At 41.6% G+C, this 13,374-nt stretch overlaps 1 protein-coding gene across 2 annotated transcripts in view; it reads right to left on the bottom strand.

The window, feature by feature from the left end:
* Positions 1–12,958, bottom strand: part of FAM83E (family with sequence similarity 83 member E) — a 177,169-nt gene extending 164,211 nt beyond the window's left edge. The window contains exons 1-4 of one of the 2 annotated variants that reach the window (XM_073571184.1): positions 12,890–12,958; positions 4,271–4,474; positions 2,363–2,494; positions 2,054–2,266 (exon numbers count right to left, since the gene is read on the bottom strand). The gene's annotated coding sequence lies outside the window, so the exon portion shown is untranslated. Of the gene's footprint in view, positions 1–2,053; positions 2,495–4,270; positions 4,475–12,889 lie in introns of both variants that reach the window. The other variant, XM_073571183.1, reaches the window with a different exon arrangement.
* Between the last annotated feature and the right edge of the window lie 416 nt (positions 12,959–13,374).

The following is a 13,374-nucleotide window of genomic DNA, read 5'->3' as shown; positions in this document are numbered from 1 at the left end:
AGATATAGTATCATAGATACCAAAGAAATTATTATTACTGTTATTGATAGTAGGGAAAATTTACCTTTCAAAAATGTGCTCAAAACCACCCAAATTTTTCTAATTTTTTCCACCTTACTAGACTGATTGGAAAAGTGTCTGATGTCGAGTGTGCATCATCATGTCAGGCTAAATACTGGTTAATAATAAGCCAGAAAAAAAGTGGCGGTGGAGGAAAAGAAACATGTTCGGCAAAACCACCAAATTTCATATATTGTGTGCACCGCTGAGATGAATGGGGCACAGTTTCCGTCTGCCACTCTAGTTTTATCTTGATCAGCCTTGTGACATTAAGATCCCCCCAATGTGTATATCATGGCCGGTTTTAAAACAAGTTTTTTGCCACAAATCTTTTGAGACAATACGTTTATTGAAATGATTGAGGTATGACTTAAGGCCAAATTTCAATTTTGAGATGATGTCACAAAAAAACAGCAAAATGTTATATTTTAGCATTATTAGACGTCCACAAAACTGGGATAAAATTTAGTATTGAAAAGTAGTAGTAATACAAATTTGCAGTGACTTGCATCCGTTTGCAAAACTATGGCACAAAAATCCTTTGGTTTCTCGGATGCACAGCTAAAAACAAAATTTGCGTGAAATGAACACTGTGCAGACATGGAGAAAAGTTATAGTGGGTATAGGGATTGCAGCTGCACTTACGTCTTGGTGTCTGAAGGGCCCAATACACATCTGGCACAATGGTGCTGGACAGGACCGCTGTATTATGATTTAGACATGATGATTGGGGGAAACCATGAAATATTTTACCCAGGGGTCCAGGTGTATCAATTTACACTTCTGACACCAAGTACACAATAAAAGTAACAGCCTGACGTTTCCCCTCTTAGTACGTTCTGGGCCAGAAGCAAAAGCAAAAGATTACTGAGTTGCCTACAAAAAACAAAACTCCAGACAATACCCATCCAGGGCCTTTGTTGGCGTCATGTAAATTTCATAGGCGGCCTTTGACTTTTCTGCATCAGTCTGAGAGCTGACTCTCAATAGTCCTATTTTAAAGCAACCGACTTTTATTGACAGTCTACAGTCTGCTTATCACAAAACCAGAACGACAACTGAAATTCCCTCTGGTGTCCGGCTTGATTTGTGGGATAAAGCCGACCATACACATCAGATGACTGCCGGCCTAATGATGCTACAGATGATCATTCAGCTGGCAGCCATCTTGGCTGGCTGTGCCACACACAGCCGATATAGGAAGGAGAGGTGGATATTCTGGGCTACTGATGAGGTTCCAAGCAAACAATCAAATGAAAGTTCCGCAAACCAGATAAGGTGTGGATATGGTCTTATTTTCAACTCGTTTTGAAATCATCCGACCTCTTCATCAGGAAAAAAATATCTGATTAATCTGATTAAGAGCGTCATTTGTACAGCTTCCCAATTTGATGAAGAGGTCGGATGATTTAGAAACACGTTCAAAATAAAACCATATCTACACATCATCTGGTTCATGGAACTTTCCTTTGATTATTCGTTTTGATCCTCATCAACAGTGTAGAATACCCACCTCTCCTTCCCCTACTGACCATTTACCAGTTGTTTCAACCCGTGGGGCTGCAGCAGTTGTTCTATATACGGTATCGATGTTGTGTCTCACACAACTGAATGAGGTGAGCGTATCCTCTTTACTTATCCCAATGCTTGTCGGCTAGAATCTTATTGCCTCTTTCTGTTCCCTAGCCCTCCTCTGTTCTCTGTGAGAGACCCATATTTCTGGTGGTGTCTTAACTACAGACGACAATACGATTGGCAGTCTGAAAGTAGACATGCCGGATCGATAGCCATCCAATAATAAATTGTCCTGGCCTTCAACGATCGGCCGAAGTCGTAGATATCAGCTTCTAATAGGGAAAATTTTGTTAACAACGTATTAGAAGATATATTTTTATGAAATTTCAAAACATTTACTCAAAGTAACTCTGCGCCCTACCGGCATATTACGGGGACCTCATAAAGTACACAAATAACAATGATAACAACATAGTACCTGGAAAGACGTCTCAATGTGCAGATAGTCCACAGGATCTTCTATGCTCAGCCATCATTTTCCCGTCGGGAGTCTTATTTTCCATCTCGTCAGTCTTGGTTTTATTATGGAGCCACTTGTTTCTCCTTTTCAAGTTCGTAATAATTTGAAATTATCCTAAAAATCCCATGAATATTCTGAGCCGTGCTTGTCAGATTCAACTCCGACTGAAGACTTGTAGGCAGAAACAGAAAATATTTTTACTGATTTTATCTGTGAGCGACTGTGGGAAAGGTGTCAGCATAGCTGTAAGTGACTGGCTCTCTGTACCTTGTTGCTCTCCACCTGCTCTCACTGCCTTTGTTCTTCCTGTCATAACGCCAGACACAAGAGACGCACCAGCAGGTCGTGCAGCTACCGGCAGCAACCAGGAAGTGTTTTCTCCTCCAGCAGATCAGTTGACTTATTTGCAATATAAAGGTAACAGAGAGGAAGCAAGAAAGACTTCTAGATAGACTTATAGAGAGTCGGACCAGACATTCTGTTAGGTTCCTAATATCACTTTATGGTTGACTAGTGTTATTAGCTGCCTCTTCTTCCTTCTATTAAAGAGTAATTTTTTATTTCCTAAATTAATATTACATATGAAAATAAGAAACTTTGTAATATATCTTATCAGAGAAATCTGCTTCTCCTGGATTGAGCTTTTCATTCTCAAAAGTTCTCAATTCATAGGTAAAACCTGTCTTCAGTAAGTACAGCCTTTTCCATAAAGTTCTATGGAGAACTAACCATATTTTCAAGAAAACTTGCGGCATAATGTCTGTGTCTGCCTCTAGTAGAGTTGAGCGAAACAGGTCGGTCAGATTCAAAAGTCGCCAACTTTCGCCAAAGTCGGGTTTCATGAAACGAAACCCGACCACAGTGTGAAGTCGGCCATGCGGTCGGCGACCCAAGCGCCAAAGTCGGGTTTCGCCGAATGCTTGCACATAACTTTTTTCAGCCAATGAGAGAAGCGGAGCGTAGCGTAGCGGGAGTGGGAGTGAGAGAGAGAGAGGGGGAGAGGGAGAAGAGAGAGTGAGAGATTTCACCGCCTCTAGGGTTAAAATTCATGCCAGGTGTGTTTACAGTCCTCCACTCACTGCCGACTATTCTCCCCATTGACTTGCATTGGGTTTCGTGCTTCACGACTTTTCCCGACTTTTCCCTATAGTCGGCCAATTTTGTTCGACTCGACTTTTGAGAAAGTCGGGTTTCGTGAAACTCGACTCGACCCTAAAAAAGGCAAAGTCGCTCATCTCTTGCCTCTATCTCTTCCCCTCCATGGAGTTTTAAAAGCACCAACTGTCATCTCCTATCTCGGTAATGGGGAAATTTGTCTCCACTGGAAACGGATTTTACAGACTATACTCATGAATTCAGAGTGAATGATCGGTCCTGGTCCTGAAGGAGAAAGAAGTGAATTTCTCTGATAAGATATATTACATAGTTAATTCTTTTCACATGCACTATTGGTTTATGAAATAAAAATTAACTGCATGGTAAGTTTTTAAAGGAGTTGTCTAGGGCTTTTGAATTGATGGCCTATCTGCAGGGAGGGCGATCAATATCTGATCAATGGGGGTGAGACACCCTGCACTTTTGTCAATTAACTATTTCAGGTGGCTGAAAGTGCTCAGTTCCGGTACTGGACAGCACAGCTCCGTCAACAGTACAGTGGCTGCACCTAAGTACTGGATATCCACCCCCAATTCAAAATTGATAGGAGGCCATGTGCAGTACCCCTGTTCGGTCACTGTACAGTTGACTGAGCTGTGCAGCTTCACAACAAAGCATTCCTGGTCAACACTGGGAACGACCGATCAGTAAACGGGCCAGGTATCACTCCCCTATCAAATAGATATTAATGTCCTAACCTAAAGATGGGAAATGAATGTAAAAATCATGGAAAACCCTTTTAAGTTGTCACAGAATAGTATATGCTAAACAGAGTCGCAGTGAAGATACATATTACAGATAGGTAAGAAGGTAGAGATCTGTTCCCAAGCACTTCCCATAATGATCTACTGGCCTACATATCTATGTATCACACCTATTACACAGCAGATAGCAATTCATTCTACATTCAGAATTTCCTATTATCAGGTTATACATAACAATGAGGGTTATTGTTAGTACACGAACACTTGGCGACAGACTACTATTAACATTCACAACAAACACAATGAGATAATTTACCTCTTATTGTCACATCGGAGGATGGATTGTGATAACGCAGATCCCATGTGTAGCCTGATTATCAGACAGACCTTGTCTTTGTTAGAATAATCAATACGATCTATGGATGTTCCTGGAATTGTTATTTACTCAACATAGAAAAGCTTTCATGCCCATAATGGCTTCTTACACCGCGCTGCCTAATGTATGACTCCAGTCCTGTTCCTGTGGTTTTGGGTAGAGGCAAGAGAAAAGGGTAAAGAAAGTTGCACTCAATTTTAGCTTCTCGATATCATTTTCTCTATGATCCCCTAAATGAAGCTTTCATTTCTGCTATATGTTCCTTAACCCTTTAAAGGGGCTACCCGATATTTATCATGCCCTTTATAAAAACCTACCTATAAAGGGATTGTGGGGTGCAAATCGTTAAGTCTGCAGTAGCTCTGAGTAACTGCAGATTTGTGAATTCGCTGAACACACGCACTATGCGCTACGAGGATTTGTGGGTTTCAGACCTGGGACCGGAGAGTATGTATGAGCTATACATACTCCTGGCCAGTGGGCGTGGCCTTGCTCCATACACTTGTATTGATTGGGACCGGACAATCCCTTTAAGCCCTAAACACTTACTTTAATGTAAATTTACCCACCACTCTCCCAATACAACTAATTCCTATATCTGTTTTTTTTTTTTTCTTTCTGTGAAGTTTCATTTGAGAGGGGTCTCAAATGGGACAATTTTTTTTTTATATTTTTTTAAACCTTTTTTTTATTAGTCTCCTCAGTGGTCTTGAACCTGGGATTGTTTGATTGCTTATACTATAAACTGCATCTCCACAATATTGCAATATATAGCGAAATGGTGGTTCTCCTATGAAGTCCAGCCTGTGACTTAGCTTAACAGGAGGGCTAAGATGGCAGTTACGGGCCCATGGTTTCTGTAATAACCTATTGCTTCCCTGTGATTACTTTGTGGGGAGCAACAGGAAGTGGAGTGTGTGTGCATCAGCAATGGCATCATTTAACTGCCACTGTCAGATATTGACAGCAGGATGGGTTAAATTGCAGTGATTGGTGCAAGTTCATGTACAGACACATGCTGCCTATATAATACAACCAGCAATTTCTTGGAATGAAGCAGGCTCAGCTCCTGATCCAGTTTCATATTTCCTTAGTGACCTGTGCAAAAATATATACAATATGCCAGTAAATAAGTAATCATCTTTGTAGGTGTTGTTGTAGTAAGGAGATGCCTGATTACATACTTCCCATGAACTAAATGTAATGATCAACTATAGGTATGAATCTTGGTGCTAAATTAATTGTTTTTCTGTGTATATTCACAGCCTTTCTACCTGATCATATGGATCATAAGACCCGCGAAAAAGCGTGGCTTACAAAACTAAATGAGGTATTTGGTGGAGACCAGAGTGTTGCTGTTAATTCAAGAGAAACTGAGGATCAAATATTAAAATTAAAACAACTTTTTAAACAAAAAAAAACGAGGTTATGGTGGAACAAATCGTTTCTGGAGCGATATATAGATAAAGGCCTGGTACCTAGGGGACTTCGGGTAGAAGTTTTTCTTTCTTTTTCTACTGAAGATGAAGTTTTTAAAAAACAATGGGAGGAATTGTCCTCCAATTGCTCAAGAGGCTTCATGGGTCTTCTGATTAAATCGAATGATAAAATACTTAAGGAACTGGAGATTGAAATTGGTTCTCTCCAGATTAGTTTAAAAGAGAAACTGACAACTGAAGCCCTTGCTAAATTGAATAAAGATCTGGAGGATGATTTTACAAGGTGGGAGAAGGATAGTGTTACCTCAAAAACTTAAAAATACCAGAGAGATGTGGCTGATTACTCTAATGACCATGTGTATAAATGGAGGAGGAAACAGGCACCAGCCAGGGGGGCTTCTAAAATTCATCGCAATTCATTTTCAGCGGCATCCTCTATGTATGAGGAGGGGCCGGCTGGGCCCTCCTTCCCATCTCTTTTGAATAAAAGATTCGGAAATGTGAAATCTGGCCCAAGAAAGGGGAAAGGACAGCATAAAAGAAAACTTACTCCACCACAATCACTGGAGAAGAAGTCAAAAAACAGCCTAGAGGTAATAAATTTATCCAATCACATTCTCTCAGAGCCTCAATTAGAGGTTTTAAGTAAAGGTTTATCATTTGTTCCCACTAATTCCTTTGACTTCTTCTCAGCAATGAAGGATTTGCAACTTTTCCTAAGGAAAGTGATTTTGCGCAAAATACATCTTAAACATGAGGGCTGTGAGGATTTACCTACCATCCAAGAACAAGAAGCCTTAACCATCTTGGAGGAACTGGAGACTGGCATACCTTCCTATAATACAGGTACCTTTCCTATATCTATCCTCCCCAAATCGACCACGTTCCCCTCCTTTTCTAGTTGCCCGCAGGTGGATATCTTTAACAAATTGGTCCTTGAGGACTTTAGGAATCTACCTAAAAAGAGAGGAGGACAGAATCTTAAGGGCCCGTTACACATAGCAATATCGCTAGCAATAGCACTGTAACATCACTGGTTTTGTGATGTAGCAGCGATATTGCTAGCGATATCGCTACATGTGATACTTACCTCCGACCGGCTCCCCTGCTGATTATTGCTGATCGCGCGAGAACGTCCTGGACCATTTCTTGTCGGGCGCTTCCTGCTGGGCATCCTGTGGTGCCGACGAGCGTCGCGTGGACGCGGGCGGGAGGACGTCAGGATCGCAGCGTCTGACAGGTAAGTAGCGACCCCAGACCGCTGCTATGTCGCTGGTGAGAACTGCCTGTTTGGCAGCCCAGTAGCGACCACTTAGTGATGCACTAGTGATCCATATCGTTGTTGGGATCGCTGGTGCATCGCTAAGTGTAACGGTACCCTTACTAATGTCCAACGAAAAGCAATAAAGGAACTTAGTAGTCTAGGACGTTGTAATTAAACCAGCAGATAAGGGGGGGAACGTGGTCGTTTGGCCATCAGGGATGAACGAAAGAGAGGCATTCCGACAGCTGAGAGACCGGGAGGCATATACCCAGCTGTCGGGTAATCCGACTGAGAAGTTCCAGGGAGAATTATTCAGAATCTTGGATGAGGCATTAACACAGGGTATAATCCCCAAGAAAATATTTAATGGTCTGATGGTTGAAAACCCGGTTATCCCCACATTTTATCTATTACCATAGGTACATAAAGATCCTTTGGTACCCCCAGGGCGTCCAATTGTCTCTGGCATCGGAGGGTTATGCGACTCCATTTGTAAATTCATAGATCATTATTTACAACCTATGGTTGAGTCGCTCCCCTCCCATGTCAGAGACACACTATGGATGTCCTGTGGAAGATTGATGGCCTGTGTATTGATTCAGATATGCTCCTAGCTACTATTGATGTCGAATCGCTTTATACTAGCATTCGACATTCAGATGGCCTGTTGGCGGTGGAGTACTTCTTGGGCATGAGCAACTATGAACCCGCTTTGCGCTCACTGATCCTGGAGCTTTTGGAATTTGTGCTGACACACAATTATTTTACTTTTAAGGACCAGTACTATTTACAACAACGGGGTACTGCGATGGGTGCGGCCTGTGCACCGGCATACGCAAACCTCTTTTTGGGGTAGTGGGGGCGTGAGGTTTTCGGTGGCGGCGCGTAGGCCGCATCCCATGCGCAGTGCTGGTACCAGTTCATTGATGACATCTTTTTGATTTGGCAGGGGTCCGAGGCTGGCCTTCAGGACTTCATCCATGAACTCAACCAAAATAAAATTAATATCAAATTGACACACAAGATTGACGCTAAAATTCTGGAATTTCTGGATATCAAGACTGTGGTTGATGGGGAGTGCAGAGTTCTGACGGATATTTTTCGCAAAGATACTGCGGTTAATGCGCTGTTGCATGCTACTTCTGCCCATACCTCTTCAACCATACGAGCAATATCTGTGTTATATATCTTTTTTATGTTTTCTTTTCATATATATTTTTTTGTGTTATATGTGCACATTTATATAAATTATGCATGGTGGTATCATCATGATAAATTGTATGTTACCCTCTTTCCTGACATGTATTACATCCCTTTTATGCGTGATTTAAAGTTTACTGGGATATAAGGATTAAATCTGCATTAGTATTGTTACCCCTTTGCTGATTTCTTTTGACTGTTTTGGGAGGCGCATGCGCTGTGCGCGCGCCTGCCGTGCCGTAAAAGGCATCCATACAGTGTCGGTGCTCGTCGGGCTTCCATGGTTACATGGACGCTATGACGCGCGTCGACATCCGGGATGGCCGGAAATGACACGGCGGGGACATCGCGTCCACCACGCATGCGCCGCCATGATGGCCGCACACACCGGGCATTATTGAATTCATGCTGGTATAAAAGGTTCCTGGCCCATAACATAGGCCATACAGCCCCCCGAGGAAGCACTTTGAGCAAAACGCGTCGGGCAGAGCCAGCACCACTCGACCCCCCCACATGGGTAAGATATACTATCATTGTGCACTCACACTGCTAGTGTGATTATTTGGGCATAGCTGCAAATGACAGTACGGATAGGGCGATCTTGCCTTCTTTTGGTGGGTGTTAGTAATGAGTATAGGGAGTTTTCTCCCAGTTGCTTTGACAATATATGATGTTTCAACACCACCATTGTGAGATTTTGGTACTTAAAACGCACATGCACTTTATTAAAAAGCCCTGTACCTATGTGTCCTGCACTAGACTTTGCTCTCTGGTCACAATTTTGTGTGGTGTTGTACTTTGTGTCGGGTGGTTCCGCTGCCTAGTCTTCCACCTTATATATAGTCACTGGTTTTGTACTTATATGTATTTTTATATATTAATAATAAAATCTATTATACATTTTTTGTGTGATGATTTTTTGAGTGTCTCTTAAAACTGGGCTTTTTTGTTAACTCATAAAAGTTCTTTGTAGGTGATGTTGTAGTAAGGAGATGCCTGATTACATACTTCCCATAAACTAAATGTAATGATCAACTATAGGTATGAAACTTGGTGCTAAATTATATGCCAGTAAATATAAGTAATCATCCCACACTGACATTTCTTTTCGATACAACATACTTGCCAATTCTTCTTCCCTCGGGGTCTAGGAAGGTTTCATGTGCATGGTGCTGTCAATACTTTGTCCTCAGACTGTGCATTTTCATCCAAGTTCACATTTATGGGTCAGGAAAAAGGGGCAGGTAAAATAAAGAATTTGGCACTCAACTTAGTATGTCATTGCAAAAGAGTTTTTTATTGTTGCAGTCTGTAAACGTTTTGGTCATATCTAGACCTTCATCAGTCAGATTGCTTGTCACAGATGGATTAAGGTGTAAAACTGTATACACAGGATTGGAGTAATGGGCTCCTCAAAACGTTTATGAACTTCAGTAAAGGAGTTGCTCCTATCAGAATTCACGTGTAGAGAATAGATATAACTGTAGCAAGATAGCATATAGTAGACCTTATTGGGTTGCTGTCTTGTTCAGTAATATAAAAAATCATGTTGCAGAGTTTCTCCAGCCATGCCTGAAGCTGAATTCTTCTATATACCTGCTTATTGACTTTCTCAAGTGAAAGGGGTGAGGAATAGGCAAAAATGATGTTAAACCTGTCAGCTTGGTAGAAATATGACTGAAGATTTGTAAACTGGCTAAACTACTAGTTATTACTAACTCGTTTCAGGCAATTTTTTCTGGTCCAAACCTGGAAATATCTACAGACGTCACTCATTCAGATAATGTTTGTTCAAGTATGATTGATAACTACAATATATGGACTGGAAAGTTCTAAAATAAATGTCTCTTGGGTACTTTATTTCTTTCTATCCATACATTCCCCAACATTGCAGGAGGAGGAAACGCCCTGGATATATGTAAATCACACAATGGATAAGCACGGTAATTATATGCAAATTATGGGAAAATTGAAACTAAATTTTCAGAATATCTCAAATTATTCAGTGATGACTATGACAGGCATGTACAGAAATCACCGTACTTACACACCTTGACTGATATCAATTGGCAATTGGCAAAAAAATCACGTCCCAGAAGTGCTCAATGCAAGACAAGTTCGGAAATACTGCAAGCCATGGTAGCATGTTTAGACCATGTAGGCTTCTCACAGTAGCACGAGCAACATGTGACCTTGTGTTGATTTACAGCTCCAGGATACTTCACGCTCCCTCGCTAAGGCATCTTAATGGCTCCAGACCAATTTCCACTTATCATTGCATCCAAGACAAAAATGGGACTTATTGATGTAAGGTGCTGGAGGGAGGTAGCCGTGGTCAAGCTGCTGCCCCATTATTTCCTGGCTAGAAAAGAGCGACTTTGCCTTTTTTCGGGTCGAGTCGGGTTTCATGAAACCCGACTATCGCAAAAAGTCGGGTCGAACAAAATCGGCCGACTATAGGGAAAAGTCGAAGGCCGACAGAAACATGAAACCCAATGCAAGTCAATGGGGAAGCAAAGTCGGCAGGGAGTGGAAGACAGTAAACACACCTACAGTGCCCATTTCAATGCCAAAAACATCAATTCTTATAACTGAAGCTTGTCAACCTTAATTTACTTCCTAATAATAGTTACGCATTGAAAACTGGGGGTTATTTGGCTAAAGTTGTGGGGGGGGTTGGGCTGGCTTCAGGTTTTCGTGTGCCCAGGGCCAACGAGTGACAGTGCTCCCCTTTAATACATACCACAACTCATGATGCTCCGATACACCACAGAAATATAGGTATAGTACAATGACACATACTTCACTGCTTACATGACATGACTGATCTATTTTAAATTGTACAATAGTTCAAAAACAGGACAGTATATTACTCCATGCAGTGTTATGGCCACCACATTGTGCGCCATACAGAATAATGAGCCCCATATATTTCTCCATACAGAATAATTGGTCACATATAATGTTCCATACAGGATATGATGAGCTCCACATAATGCTCCATATATAATGGGCCCCATTTGTAATGCTCCAGAGTCTAATGGGCCACTGAGATGCTGCTCCAGTGTCTGATCTGCCCCATTTACAATGCTCCAGTACATGATGGGCCACATGGATGATGCTCCAGTGTATCATGGGCCCTAATAATGCTCCATATAAAATGGGCCCCATTTGTAATGCTCCAGTATATAATGGGCCCTTAGATGCTGCTCCAGTGTCTGATCTGCCCCATTTACACTGCTCCAGTACATGATGGGCCTCATGGATGATGCTCCAGTGTATCATGGGCCCTAATAATGCTCCATATATAATGGGCCCCATTTGTAATGCTCCAGTGTATAATGGGCCCCTTAGATGCTGCTCCAGTGTCTGATCTTCCCCATTTACATTGCTCCAGTACATGATGGGCCCTATTTTTAATTAACCCAGGCATGGTATGTGAAAAGAGTTCCATGGAGTAATCTGAGGTGTGTGCTTCCACATCCTTCACTTTTGGTGTGTGTGAAGGACACAACGAAAGGGGTTGCTCCTGACCAGAAGCCTGCAGTTAGGACTCAGTGCTTGCATTTTTTACAACTTTAGAAGAGGAGGCGATAGAGCTGGAGGCTGTTTCAGCAATGTAAGCCACAAACAGTTCCTGATACTGCGGCTTTAAAAGCAGTCTACCTACTCCAAGAAAAGGGAGCCTTACAGGCCTTCCAGAGCTACACCATGATGCTGGCTCAACACCTCCTGCCTTAGCTGCTATTGTGTTTTTGGCACTACCAGCAGATGCACCACCACCACCATCAGTACCAGGTGGCCCTGCACGCCCACATCCATGTCCTCTTCCACCATACTTCCTCATAATTTTGAAAATGGACCCAAAATACCAGCAGATATATGGTACTGTATCAGAAGCGCACAGCTCTATACAGTCTATGGATAACAGTAAATCTCCATATATATTTCATGAGGCATACACAGATGCTCACAGGCTCAGTATGGATTACCCAATAAAATAACAAGTTGAAGAAGGGTACAGTATCACCAGATACAAGGTATATATAGTATAGTGTAAACATTCTGATTCTCTGTATACATTTCAGGAGGCAGACACAAACTCTCTCAGGCCCAGAGTGGATTACACAAGAATATGAAAAGCTGTAAATGGGTTATGTAACACAAGCATACAGCGGTATACAGTGTTGGGGTAATTTTAAAGTTCCAAATATATTGCTGGAGTAACAGACAGATGTTTACGGGCTCATTATGGATTACACCAGAATCTACCGTAAATAGCTAAAAAGGTTACTATATCAGAAGCGTTCTGCTATATACAGTGTTGGCCAAATTGAAAATATCGGTATATATTTCCGTAGTCACCCTCAGACCCTCACTCAGTTTGAGAAAAAACAAAAAACTGAACTGGAGTAGAATTGAATGACATGCATGATGTAAAAGCATGTTCACACTGGCCATAAAAGCAAGCAAAGCCAAAAGGAAAAAACAATGTGTGTATATACCCTAATGAAAATAAATAAGTAAAAAAGCAAGTGCATTAAATAACATAGGGTACTTGGTAAACATGATTTTGATCAAAAAAGTATAAAGCTGTCCCACCACGGCAAGGTGTACCCATTTGAGACAGTAACTACACTAACAGTTAAAACCTACCTAGTGTGAATAGAGGCAGAGTCTATGGGTCCCAAACGGACACCCAGCTTCAGAGGGACTATAAGTGAACTACACAGCTCAGTAGAAAGGAGGTCACACCCTATTTGTACTGAATACAAAAATGCTGAAGAAAAAACAAAAAAACTGAACTGGAGTAGAATTGAATGATATGCATGATGTAAAAGCATGTTCACACAGGTCATAAAAGCAAGCAAAACCAAAGGAAAAAACAATGTGCGTATATACCCTAATGAAAATAAATAAGTAAAAAAGCAGGTGCATTAAATAACATAGGGTACTTGGTAAACATGATTTTGATCAAAAAAGTATAAAGCTGTCCCACCACGGCAAGGTGTACCCATTTGAGACAATAACTACACTAACAGTTAAAACCTACCTAGTGTGAATAGTGTCAGAGTCTCTGGGTCCCAAACGGACACCCAGCTTCAGAGGGACTATAAGTGAACTACACAGCTCAGTAGAAA

This window comes from Dendrobates tinctorius, unplaced genomic scaffold, assembly GCF_039654945.1.
Source record: "Dendrobates tinctorius isolate UK_male_01 unplaced genomic scaffold, ASM3965494v1 ptg000028l, whole genome shotgun sequence".
Lineage (NCBI taxonomy): Eukaryota > Metazoa > Chordata > Amphibia > Anura > Dendrobatidae > Dendrobates > Dendrobates tinctorius.
Note: the sequence above shows the minus strand (reverse complement) of the source record. Positions and strands in the feature narration are given on the sequence as shown.